Consider the following 14,141-nt stretch of genomic DNA (forward strand, 5'->3'; position numbering starts at 1 on the left):
ATGCAAACAGCGATGTGGCAGCAGAAGTGTGTTCCCAACCCACTGGGGAATAATATGTACATTATGTGAACTGAAGGGCGGCTCGGCACTACAATGACCAAGAGGCCACGGGGTGGCCACGCCCACATGGGTGGAGAATCAACAAGTTAAACGGTGCTGCCGCCGCCAGTTTCACTCAAGCCCTTAACCCATGATTAAGTGTCAGGAGACACGAAACGCGTCGGGGGAAGAAATCATTTGTGTGAAGCACCAAGCTGTTCATGGAGCTTTCTTTTGAATAAATGATGGCACAATCTACGCACCTTGTTGTGCTCCTTGCAGACAGGCAACTTTGTGATGGAGTATTTAGCGGCCCCGCCTGAGCCGCGGAGAGAGCCACGCTGCACCTTGGTGCAGTCCCGCCACTGCGCCAATCGACGTGGAGGCTTTGGGAAGGTGACGGCCTTTGAAAGATGCAAACAGCGATGTGGCAGCAGAAGTGTGTTCCCAACCCACTGGGTAATAATACGTACATTATGTGAACTGAAGGGCGGCTCGGCACTACAATGACCAAGAGGCCACGGGGTGGCCACGCCCACATGGGTGGAGAATCAACAAGTTAAACGGTGCTGCCGCCGCCAGTTTCACTCAAGCCCTTAACCCATGATTAAGTGTCAGGAGACACGAAACGCGTCGGGGGAAGAAATCATTTGTGTGAAGCACCAAGCTGTTCATGGACGTTCTTTTGAATAAATGATGGCACAATCTACGTACCTTGTTGGGCTCCTTCAAGACAGGCAACTTTGTGATGGATTATTTAGCGACCCCGCCTGAGCCGCGGAGAGAGCCACGCTGCACCTTGGTGCAGTCCCGCCACCGCGCCAATCGACGTGGAGGCTTTGGGAAGGTGACGGCATTTGAAAGATGCAAACAGCGATGTGGCAGCAGAAGTGTGTTCCCAACCCACTGGGGAATAATATGTACATTATGTGAACTGAAGGGCGGCTCGGCACTACAATGACCAAGAGGCCACGGGGTGGCCACGCCCACATGGGTGGAGAATCAACAAGTTAAACGGTGCTGCCGCCGCCAGTTTCACTCAAGCCCTTAACCCATGATTAAGTGTCAGGAGACACGAAACGCGTCGGGGGAAGAAATCATTTGTGTGAAGCACCAAGCTGTCCATGGAGCTTTCTTTTGAATAAATGAAGGCACAATCTACGCACCTTGTTGGGCTCCTTCACGACAGGCAAATTTGTGATGGAATATATATAGTTAGGATTGTTTTCCATAGGGAAATCGCAACATTCTATTGGGAATAACTTTGGCACCGGTTGAGGAATCTTCCTGAAATTTTCCTTAACTTTGCCTCGCTGCGCTCCGGTCCTTCCCTGAAAGTTTGGGGGGATCCGTCAAGCGGGGGCCGAGGTAAAAGGGGGGTCCCAAAACGTGTTTCCCCCATGTTAATTTCCATAGGGCGGTTGGACTCACTTTTAGCCGAACGGCTGAATGGATTTCCACCAAACTTGGCAGAATTGTAGGGACTGGTACCCCGATGTGCCTTTGCTATGTCTCAAGATATATGCTCCAGTGGTTTTTACGAAAAGTAACTTTGAAAAAATATATATTGGGCTATATATATGTTAGAGCCCAAATGTAGCCCAATGTAGCCCAATGTAGCCCAAAGATGGCCACCAGAGACAAAAAAACCCCAAATGTAGCCCAAATATCAGCCAGATGTAGCCCAACTATAGCCCAATGACAGAATGTCCCAGAGTGTTCTAAAGAACAACTACAGCGCTAACAGTCTTACTTATGACAAAAGTATGGCACACCTGAAGTCATCTTGATTGGAATAAAGTGTTAACACTTAAAACATTTAATTTGCAAAGGAACAAAAGGAGGGGGTTCATTTTGCCATAGAAATTATGATTAGTGCTGAAGAAAGAAAAATTAGGGCACATTTTGAGTGACTTCTCAAATCCTCTTATATTTCATTAAACAAATTCTGATATGAAGTCTCCCAAGATGGCCACCAGAGACAAAAGAGCCCAAACGTAGCCCAAATATCAGCCAGATGTAGCCCAACTATAGCCCAATGACAGAATGTCCCAGAGTGTTCTAAAGCACAACTAGAACGCTAACAGTCTTACTTATGACAAAAGTATGGCACACCTGAAGTCATCTTGATTGGAATAAAGTGGTAACACTTAATATATTTAATTTGAAAAGGAACAAAATGAGGGGTTTCATTTTGCCATAGAAATTTTATATATATATATATTCACTGAAAAAACCATAGGTTACACCCCAGTTATAGTTAGGAATTAGCATTTAAAAAACCTTTGAAATTCACTGAAAAAACCATAGGTTTCACACCAGTTATAGTTAGCTGGAAATTTTACTCGCATAAAACCATTGAAATTCCCACTTTATAGTTAGTTGGACTCACTATAACTTGCACGTCTGCAATGCACTGCTGATGACGTCACATATTACATCACTCATGCATATATTTAAATATTTAAACATTACTCGCTAATATATGTATTCACTAAGATACACTTAATAAGCCAGTTAACCGATCAATTTTTTTTTAAAAAAACACTGTCATGAGTGATGTAATATGTGACGTCATCAGCAGTGCATTGCAGACGTGCAAGTTATAGTGAGTCCAACTAACTATAACGTGGGAATATATATATATATATATATATATATATATATATATATATTACCTACTGGCGGTCGCCAGTAGGTATATATAGTTAGGATTTTTTCTCTATGGGATTTTTGAAAATTCTATGTCTAATAACTTTGGCGTTTGTGGACGGAATTGGCTGAAATTTTCTGGAAAATGGAACATTTTGTTTCTGAGCAGCCCCTGGAAATTTGGGGGGGGTTCGTCCAGGGGGGGTCGAGAAAAAAGGGGGGTCCCAAAACGTGTTTTTAACATTGAGTTTTCCATAGGGCGGTTGGCCTCACTTTTAGCCCGAACGGCTGAATGGATTTGCATGAAACTTGGCAAAATTGTAGGGACTGGTAGCCCGATGTGCCTTTTGTAGGTCTCAATATATGTGCTCCAGTGGATTTTGAGAAATTAACGTTTAAAAAAAGATATATATCTGTAAGCGCGCTCTGGGCAGCGCTCCGGTTCGCGGACCTTACGCGTACCGGAACTTCGCGTAGCGAAGCTGATTGGTTCTCCGCTGTCTGTCAACATTCTAAACAGTCCGGAGCGGCCGCCATCTTGACTCTCGGTAGGATTGAGAGACAAGAGGAGGCCAAAACAAAGGGGGAAATAACCATAAGGGGGCATACTAGATCCTCCCTGACCCCCTAGGTTTAATGTGGAGGTTTTAAAAGGGCCCCGCGGGGCAAAAAAAACAAAATGTTTTTTTTGTTTTTTTTGCGTGGGTAGCGCCCGGTCCGCGAACCGGGAAGCGTTCTGGGCAGCGTACTGCAATGAAAAATGAATGATGGACTTTTTAAATACTGTATGTTAATTGATTGTTGGTTTTGTTGATTATTTTTTATTTTTTTTATTTTTTAAGCAATTATTTATTATTGTGATTGTGTTTCAAAATTTAATAACATTTCTAACATTTCACTGTCTGAAATGTCGTCATTTTCATTGAACATAGCTTGTAATCTATGAGGGTGTAAAATGTCCTCATTTTGAAGGAGGTCATCCACTGCTTGCACACATTGCAGTAGTTCTTGGTCCCAAGTTTCATCCATAAATTCTATATAATTTGGATCAATTAATTCTTGGCTGCTCTCTTGCAGGACAATTTGAAATGAAACTTTCTGTTCGCCTTCCATGTTGCCTGAAATTTGGATAAAAAAAATATATATTAGTAGAGATAGGGCACTGTTGGGATTAATTTTAGATAGGCATTTTTTAACAGAGAATTTATCTTTGGGCAGTGTATAGTATCAGAGTGGAAGTAGGAATATAAAAAAGTGTATGTGATTTAACGTAAGTAAATTCATAATTATAAAAGAGAAGCCTAACTCCATCCATAACTATAACAGAGAAGTCTATCTAAATCTATAAATACTACAGAGGGATAGTATATAACTATCAGAAAAAGTTTACCATATTAACTGATAGTACACAACATAGTTCAGTTTTTAAAATAACAACTTACCTTTAGAAAGAAGTTGAAGTGATTCGTGAAAATCCAATTGAAATGTACACCAGGAAGTAGTAGTCAAAATGGCTGTGTTTCATTCTCTTCTTTTATATATATTCAGGTACATAACCAATCAAATGTCAGGTAAAAAAAGTAGAAAATGAAAGTAACATTTTAATTGGTTGTCAATTCCAACACTTCAGATGTGTTTTGAGAAGTAATTTACCTCAGGGTATTTAGAGAGGTCTACAGGCTAAATGGCTAAATGGAATTCCAATCAAATTTGTGAAAATGGTAGGGATTGGTATGTAGTATGAGCTAATCTATATTTGGTGAAATTGTCTCCAGTGGCTTTTCTGTAAACTACTTTCCCACCTTTTTTGATGGTGCGCTTCCCAGGGAGCGACCCGGTACGCGAACCGTTGAGCGCCCCGGTTCGCGAACCTTAAGCGTTACGGGAGTCCACCATTTTGTGTTTCGGTCGAATTAAGATACAAAATGGAGGGCAAATAATGTTCAGAATGGGTAGAAGGGGGCACGGTAGACTTATCTTGACCCCCTAGGTTTTGTGAGGGTGGCTGAGGAGGCTTATATGTGCGAAAAAAAACATTTTTTTTTTAAATTTCGCGAGGTTAGCTCCCGGTTCGTGTACCGGGTAGCGCCCCGGGGAGCGTACTTTGTTGACAATTAGTGAAAAAAGTTAGAGTAAAATAATAATTGTGAGTGATCAGATGTAGGGTAGCTCTGAGAAGAGCTTTTGGGTTTATGGTACATTTAGGTACTTATAAGTAGGTACCAATGCACAGTCTTAAATTCAGAGTGAAAATTCTGTTGCCCTCATCTGAGAAGTGAACTCCATCTCCTCTGTAGATATCTTGCATGTAGTAACGCAAGTTATTGTTGTACATGGAGCCCATTCCATGGTCTCTCATGTAAGCTGAAACAGATTTGTTTACATGCTTCCTCGACTTCTCAATTTGTGGACAAAATTGGTTTGACCACCTCCATTTCTGTCTTTGGCATATATTTGAATATACCAAGGCAGTCTGAGGAAAAAGTGCCATCAATTGCTCAAAGGTGTCCTTTAAAAGCATTTCCAGACCTACCCCAGTCAAAGTGCCCAAATCATTACCTCCACAGTGCACAATTAACAGGTCAGGTTTGGGCAAATGCATAAAGGTTTTCACCAATGGTATCAATTGGTGACATTTTAATCCTCTGTGGCCAAACCACTTAATTTCCACATCTTGTAAATTGAGGTTAGGTAATTTTCTGTTCTCAGCATACCTGTGAGCCCAGTGGATATAACTATGTCCAACAATCCAGACAGAAAACATGGTGAGAGAAGGTTCTCCTGCAGTCAGATGAAGTGTGGCAATGAAATGGCAGTTGAAAAAATGAGAGTTTAAAATGAAAAAAACTGTGGAGTTTCTGTGTTCATGAAGCAGTAACAGTGATTGGTGGATTTTGATTGCTGAAAACAGAAAGTTAGGGTGCATGGATGAGTTATTTGAAAGATGTATTTTGAATGGTCAATAAAAAATCATTAAATGAAAGATTGCAGTGGATACGCAGGTGCACTGAGAGTTCAGAGTTCAATTGCAACATTGTTGTGTGAACTTGCAAACACCAGAGGTCTTCCAAGAAGTGGTTGCCATGCAGAAAAGGCATGAAATGGCAGAGGGGGGAAGGGTTTTCATTTGAAAAAAAGTGAGGGAAGAGTTTTGATTGGGTGACATGAGAGATATGTGTGAAGAATTACAGCATTTCTGTGCTTTTGATAGCTGCAGACTCTGGAGTGCATACCTTTTGCTCTGCTGAAGACAAATTGGTGTGTTTCTGAGACTGTTTTCAAACTCAAAGTATTTGCTAAGGTGAGAAAATATTTCTTTAATTTAGATAGAGAATAGTGTGCTTTAAGGAGAAAATTATGAATTATGTGGCGCAAATTGCTTGTAAATATGCTCCCACCTGTGCATGGAAAATTTAGATTTTGAATGTTTGTGTTACATAGCCATGTTAAAAGTGATACAAACATGCTGCAAAGGCAATCAAAAAACGCTTTTATGTGTCTTAAGGACATTTTAAGTAATTTTCCCATGTGCAGTGTTTTGAAATTATGATTTGAAAATCGTTTTTGGGGAAAAGGAATTGTTTTTAAATTTATGACAAGGACATAATGGTGTATGCTTCTTTATAAGGCAATTGACTGTCCCTGATGTTATTTTTCCCATTTTAATGTAAGACCTTTCTCTGTGGCGCAAATTGCTTGTAAATATGCTCCCACCTGTGCATGGCAAATTTAGATTTTAAATGTTTGTGTTACATAGCCATGTTAAAAGTGACCCAACCATCCTGGAAAGGCAATCAAAAAACACTTTCATGTGTCTTAAGGACATTTTAAGTCATTTCCTCATGTGCAGTGTTTTCAAATTATGATTTGAAAATCGTTTTTGGGGAAAAGGAATGGTTTGTAAATTTATGACAAGGACATAATAGTGTATGCTTCTTTATAAGGCATTTCAGTGTCTCTGATGTCATTTTTCACATATTACATTAAAAGACCTTTCCCCGTGGAGCACATTCCTTGTAAATATGCTCCCACCTGTGCATGGTAAATTTAGATTTTGACTGTTTGAGTTACATAGCCATGTTAAAAGTGACCCAAAAACTTGCAAAGGCTTTCAAAAAACACTTTCATGTGTCTTAAGGACATTTTAAGTAATTTCCCTGTGGGCAGTGTTTTCAAATTATGAATTGAAAATCGTTTTTGAGGTAATGGAATGTTGTTAAAATTTATGTGCGTCATATGCCCCCAAATTTATTTTTCAGGGGTGCAGCAGGGTGTTCTTGAGACACCCCTGCACCTTTGGAAAAATTCCTAATTTGCGATGAGCTAATTGCTAATCGCAAATTGCACCTTCATTCATATGGGCATCCTGGCCCATGGAAATGAATGGGTAATTTGCAATTAGCAATTTGCTCATCGCAAATTAGGAATGGTAAAGAATCGCTATTTATTCCTTAAAATTCGCTATTTTGGAAATGCAAAATAGTTATATGATACATATGGCGGTTGATGTCTAACAAGATAAGAAGCTTAGGGATACATTTATGATGACTGGCGCAATGAAGTGGACATCACTTACTTCATTGGTAGAGCTTTACATGTATTATGTCCTCTGTATTCTTCATCAAGCGTAACTTTAATCTGCAATCCTGAGTAGGCCTCACCTTAAACAAACCTCTGGATAGGCCACACCTTATCGTCTTCCTGAATTAATCATTTAAAATGCTAGGGACAGATTTATGATAGGTGTATGCCTCTTTTGCGCCACTTACAAAACACTGTCCACGGGGAAATTACTTAAAATGTCCTTAAGACACATGAATGTGTTTTTTTAAAGCGTTTGCAATTTTTTTGGGTCACTTTTAACATGGCTATGTGACTCAAACAGTCAAAATCTAAATTCACCATGCACAGGTGGGAGCATATTTACAAGGAATGTGCTCCATGGGGAAAGGTCTTATAATGTAATATGGGAAAAATGACATCAGAGACAGTGAAATGCCTTATAGAGAAGCATACACCATTATGTCCTTGTCATAAATTTGCAAACCATTCCTTTTACCCAAAAACGATTTTCAAATCATAATTTGAAAACACTGCACATGTGGCTATTCCTTATTTTGCGATTGCACTGAAGGATTTGCAAATTTTGCGATTCCTTAAATGCAATGTATCAAACAAAAAATATGTAAAAAAATGACATTAAGGATTTGGAAACTACCACCAACTTCTAGTTTGTGGCAATTTGCGAATTCTTTTCAAAAAGCATTTTTTTCCAAAAAACAAAAGGTGCCATATGACGCCAATACATGTCCTTAGGGCATGTATGTGCGCCATATGCCCCCAAATTTCTTTTTCAGGGGTGCAGCAGGGTGTTCTTGAGATACCCCTGCACCCTTGAAAAAATTCCTAATTTGCGATGAGCTAATTGCTAATCGCAAATTGCACCTTCATTCCTATGAGCCTCCTAGCCCATGGAAATGAATGGGTAATTTGCAATTAGCAATTTGCTCATTGCAAATTAGGAATGGTAAAGAATTGCTATTTATTCCTTAAAATTCGCTATTTAGGAAATGCAAAATAGTTTGATGGTACATATGGTGGTTCATCTGTAACAAGATAAGAAGCTTAGGGATACATTTATGATGACTGGTGAAATAAAGTGCACATCACTCACTTCATTGGTAGGCCTTTACATGTATTATCTCCTCTGTATTCTTCATCAAGCGTAACTTTAATCTGCAATCCTGAGTAGGCCTCACCTTAAACAAACCTTTGGATAGGCCACACCTTATCGTCATCCTGGATTAATCATTTAAAATGCTAGGGACAGATTTATGATAGGTGTATGCCTCTTTTGCGCCACTGTGCGTCACTTTTATGATGCAGCGGCGGTGCAAAAGATTTGCTATGAGGCGACAAAATTACAAATTGATGCATTTAGGCAGATATGTCATGGTGTAAAAAAAACGTACCACATGAAACCGATGCAGCAGTGATGCAAAAGATGCACCATGTTGCAAGACAGGCCTCACTTGGGGCCATATGTATCAAGCTAATTAGCATTCGCAAAGATCAAAATTCTGCGAATTTCGGCCTTTGCGAATGCTAATTAGACAAATGGTATGTATCAAACAAGTTTGATGCAAAATAAGGAATAGCAAAATTTGCTATTCCTTATTTTGCGATTGCACTGAAGGATTTGCAAATTTTGCGATTACTTAAATGCAATGTATCAAACAAAAAATATGTAAAAAATGACATTAAGGATTTGGAAACTACCACCAACTTCTAGTTTGTGGTAATTTGCGAATTCTTTTCAAAAAGCATTTTTTTCCAAAAAACAAAAGGTGCCATATGACGCCAATACATGTCCTTAGGGCATGTATGTGCGCCATATGCCCCCAAATTTCTTTTTCAGGGGTGCAGCAGGGTGTTCTTGAGATACCCCTGCACCCTTGAAAAAATTCCTAATTTGCGATGAGCTAATTGCTAATCGCAAATTGCACCTTCATTCCTATGAGCCTCCTAGCCCATGGAAATGAATGGGTAATTTGCAATTAGCAATTTGCTCATTGCAAATTAGGAATGGTAAAGAATTGCTATTTATTCCTTAAAATTCGCTATTTAGGAAATGCAAAATAGTTTGATGGTACATATGGTGGTTCATCTGTAACAAGATAAGAAGCTTAGGGATAGATTTATGATGACTGGCGCATCACCAGGGATGTGCTAGTCATCCTGCGCCGCTGTTCCGCCACCCATGGTGTGCTGCATTTACAATGCGGGGCAGCATGGGGCAAAAATGGCACAGATGCGTGACGTATCTGTGTTGTAAAGGTGGCGCATTGCTGGAGTTGTATCGCAAGTGCGATGCAGCTCAAGCAAGGCTCAGGGGTGCCCCATCTCCACAATGTTGTGTCAGGACCTATGCCTGCTTAAAGCAGGCGCAGGGTTTTGACGCAGCTTTCTCCTATCTGATTGTAAATACGGCACACCATGGGTGGCAGAGCAGCGGTGCACGTTAACTGGTGCATGCCTGGGGATGTGCCATTTAACATAAATCTGCCCCTTTACATTTAAGTATGTGCAGGGGACACAGAGTTGGTGAAGCTTATCCAAGGTTAAGAAGAGATGAGTCCTGTTCACTGAAAAATTAGACATAGGCTTCACCTGCTCAGCATCGCTGGACATGGCTAAATAATAGCTGCAAAATGTTACTCTTGTTAAACAATTTTACTATTATAATCTCTGAGATTTGTCTCTTACTCTGCAACATCTCATTGTTGTTATCTTTCTTTAAAGATAAAGACAACATCAACATGAGCGACAATCTGCAATAAGTTGATTTTGACCTCATCATTGAACTTGTAATTGAAACATCAGTGGATGTTGATCCCTTGGATGATTTAAATCCTGAGGATGAAGAAGAGCGTGATGAGGATGCAGATTTGTCCGAATTATATGACATAGGGTGGGAAAATGACCTGCTTGAGCCTATGGAACTATAAACATTTATTTTTAAAATTTATAATAAATAAAAAGTAAAAGTGTAAACCGTTTAATTTAAAAATAAAGACACCTTCAAAAACAGGTTATGTGTAGTGTCTTCAATAAAATATTAAAATATGCTCATAAAATTAGATCAGATTCCCATATAAAATAGCACAGGTAACATGAATATAAATTCCATTTCTTTTCTGCTATTTCTGTATTGTAAATTTGCCAAGGACTAAAAAATCTTCTATTTAAAATGTCAAGTAGTGTGTTAAGTTTTTGATCACTGTTATTGATTTACTGTTTGGTAATAGTGGTTAATAAAATTTTTTAATATATTTTACCACAGATTCAACTGCAGATCATTTCAACATTTCACCATGCCAACGAAAGAAAGAGAGAGAAAGGCTGCAAAACGTCAAAGACAGCAGGTGAATCAAAAGAAGCAGCAGTCCTCTAACAAAAAGATTTGTCAAGTCACGAAGAAAGCACCGGGTAAGAGTACAAAAACATTCATAAGAAATATGTGTAGTAAAAAAAATATTACTACAGAAAATGTTTCAGTCCATAAAAAGAGAAGCAATTCAAATGGAAAGGAAAGGCCAATCAAAAATGTTACTGCTAGAGCAAGAGATAACTCTGTGCATGATAGTAGAAGGAAACAACAGTTTAGGGACATTCGTAAACGAATGTTCCGCAACAGGATAATTGGCAATTTGTTAAAAAATATTAAGAAAGGTCAACAGAAAGTTGTTTTTTATAAGAGAAAAAAAAAAGTTGAGAAAGTTATTGATCAGGCATTTGAAATTAAACGTAAGTTATTTATTTTGATAATCAATAGAATTAGGAAGCTAAACAAGGCAATTTATGATTTCAAAAGAAATAGTAGATGGAAGAGAATAGTTAATCGTAGTAATTTTTGTGAAGTTTTTTCTGGAGAATGGATGCATAGTTCAAGCTGTGAGGCATTTTTTAATGAGGAGAGTTATTTCCAGGATAATGATTTGGTGCATGCAGTTGACACCAGTGGTCGTGCTTATGAAGTGAAAGATGGTTGTCCAGTTGAAAAAGAAAAACTTGTGACAACAGAGACAGAAGAGGTGTTAGGTAATGAGGTTTTAGGAAGACGTGCTAAGGGTCCTGTGTACACCTGGAAGTGTAGTAGTATTTGTAGTGTGCGACAGGATTCCATCAATTTGCTTTGTGATTTTGTACGGTCATTTAATAAGAAAAGTTTGAAGCAGAAAATAAGGTTGTTGCAAGAATTAGATCCTTGCAGAGTGAGAGAAGTGACAGGTTTGCATGGTCATTCACTGGCTTGTCTTTCCAGGAGAGTATGCCAGAGTGTTTTTCATCATTTCAGGATGCTAGCAGTGCATCATAATAAAGTGAGAAAATTAGTTAGAATGTTGTATTATGCTAAGAGTCCAGCAATTATGCTTAAACAATTATGTGCTGCTCTTTTGCATGGTTCTGAAATAGATGTGAAGAATATATGTGAAGAAATTGAGTTTTGTTACTTTGGAAGTAAAGAGGAGAATGTTGAAATTGACCAAGAAGAAGCGGGTAATGTGGAAGATAGTGTACAGGTTTCCAGTACAGATAATTTCCAGAGGGAAATTGTCACATTTCAGGTCAAATCAAGTGAGAGGCCAAATTTCACTTGCGTGTGTTGTCGACGCACTTATTATAAGAATCAGACTAAGTTAGTGGATTTATATGCAAAAAGTGAAAGGGAAAATAATAGTGAATGGAAGGATTTTGCAACATACTTGATGGTAGAAAATTGTTTTGATTTGGGATTGGATCAACGTGTGTGTACTTATTGTTGTTGCAAATTAAATCAAAACCAGATGCCTGCTAGAGCAGTTCATAATAATCTGGAATTGGTTGAGATTCCTTCTGAATTGAAGGATTTAAATACTTATGAATCTATTTTGATTCAAAGTATCCATCCCTTTCAGGCTATTGTAAGAATGGAGCCAAAGACAGGGAAATTGCCTCCATCAGATTTACAGAGAGGATTAAAGGGAAGAGTTGTTTATTTGCCTCTAGATTTGAAGAAAAACATTAACTCAATTGGAGTAGAAAAAGTGGAAGAGGAACCTCTGGTTATCTTAGTTAATGGGGTTCCGACAAAGAATAAGAAAATATGGCAAGATTTAGTAGATGTTAGGAAAGTTAAAAAGGCAACATTGTATTTGAAAAAAAATAATAAATACTATAAGAATGTATATGTTGCAGAAGAGGAAGTAAGTGAGGAAGAGGATAGTGATTTGTGTGCTGGTCAAATTGAGAAAGTAGAACCCTCTACTAGTGAAGAAATATATGAACATTATAGTGTTCATCCTTTGCATTCCAAGGAAGTCATGGGGAATGCTATTGAGTTGTTTCAAATGAAACAAGCTAAAGGGAGTCCCATTAGTGTTTGGGAGGAAAGTTTGGAAGCTCGGTGTTTCCCACAGCTTTTTCCAACAGGTCAGGGAGGAAGATATGATGAGCGACCTCATCAAATTCCTGCTTCTGAATACCGGACTTTGCGATTGTATGCAGGAGATGCTAGGTTTCGACAATGCATTCCTTATTTGTTTCATCTCCTGTTTGAAAGCGATCTGTCTGGACTGTCATATGCAGTGAACCACATCTTGAAAAGTGGTATACACATGCAAAACATCTCGGCAAGTGACTTTATGGATAAAGTCAATGTCCAAGACAGTATTTTGGATTCTCACCTGATTAATCTCATGGCGTGTCAGCGTGGTACTAATGAGTACTGGTACCGTCGTCATGGTGATTTAAAATGTATGCTGAGGAACTTAGGTACTCCCACATGGTTCCTCACTCTGAGCTGTGCCGAGTATGGCTGGGAAGACTTACTTGAATTTCTACGAGAGGCAAATGCTAACGTAGATAACATCGAATTCAAGACACCCGGAGAACTGTGCTCTTTGGATCCAGTCAATGTATGTAGGTACTTCAATCATAGATTTGAAGCTATGATGTCTTTCATCATGAATAAGAAGAATCCACCTCTTGGAGAGGTGTTGGATTTCTTCTGGAGAAAGGAGTACCAAGCAAGAGGTGCTCCTCATATACATATGTTGCTGTGGATCAAGGATGCACCTAAATTTGGAACGGATCCAGAAGACTCAGTGATGAGTTTCATCCAACAGTATTCTACGTGTGCTGTTCCAAACGCAAAGGAGAAGAAAAGCCTAAGAGAAAAAGTTCTGCGTTTCCAAAGCCATCGATGTGGAAAGTACTGCCGTCGTAAATTCCAAAACAAGGACAAGTTCTACACTAAATGTCGTTTCGGCTTTCCACGACCGGTGATTTCTAAAGGAAGAGTAAACAGTTTGATGTCTTCGCTGCGACATAATGTCATGAAGAAATCACCTAAAAACACATACAATTTGAAGAGGAACGAAGAGTCCAAGTACATCAACGACTACAACCCGGTGATTTTGTCCATGTGGAATGCTAACATGGATATACAGTTTGTGGCTGATAACTGTATGGCTGTGGCTCGGTATGTGACGTCTTACATCACCAAAAAAGAGAAGACAGAATTGAAGGATATGTGGGAGGACATTTCCCATGAAAAGAGCCTCAGCAAGAAGTTGTACAGTTTCAGTCTGAAGATGTTGTCGCATCGAGAAATTGGAGCTTACGAATGCTCTGACCGGTTGTCTTCAGCAAGTCTCTATGCCAAGTCCAGGAGTATCATTTGGGCGAGTCTTGGTCTTGCTGCAACGCGTAATCGAGTTCTGAAACCTGTGCGGGAAATTGAGTATTTGGCGGAAAAGGAGCCAAACAGTACCGACATTTTGAAGACCAACATGTTGGATACATATTATCCAAATAGAAGCAGTCACCTCGACAATGTTTGTCTGTATGAGGTTCTTCAAAATTACATATTCAAGAGGAACATCAAAGAAGATACTGAGAAAGGAGTG

Source organism: Lissotriton helveticus, chromosome 6, assembly GCF_964261635.1.
Source record: "Lissotriton helveticus chromosome 6, aLisHel1.1, whole genome shotgun sequence".
Classification (NCBI taxonomy): domain Eukaryota; kingdom Metazoa; phylum Chordata; class Amphibia; order Caudata; family Salamandridae; genus Lissotriton; species Lissotriton helveticus.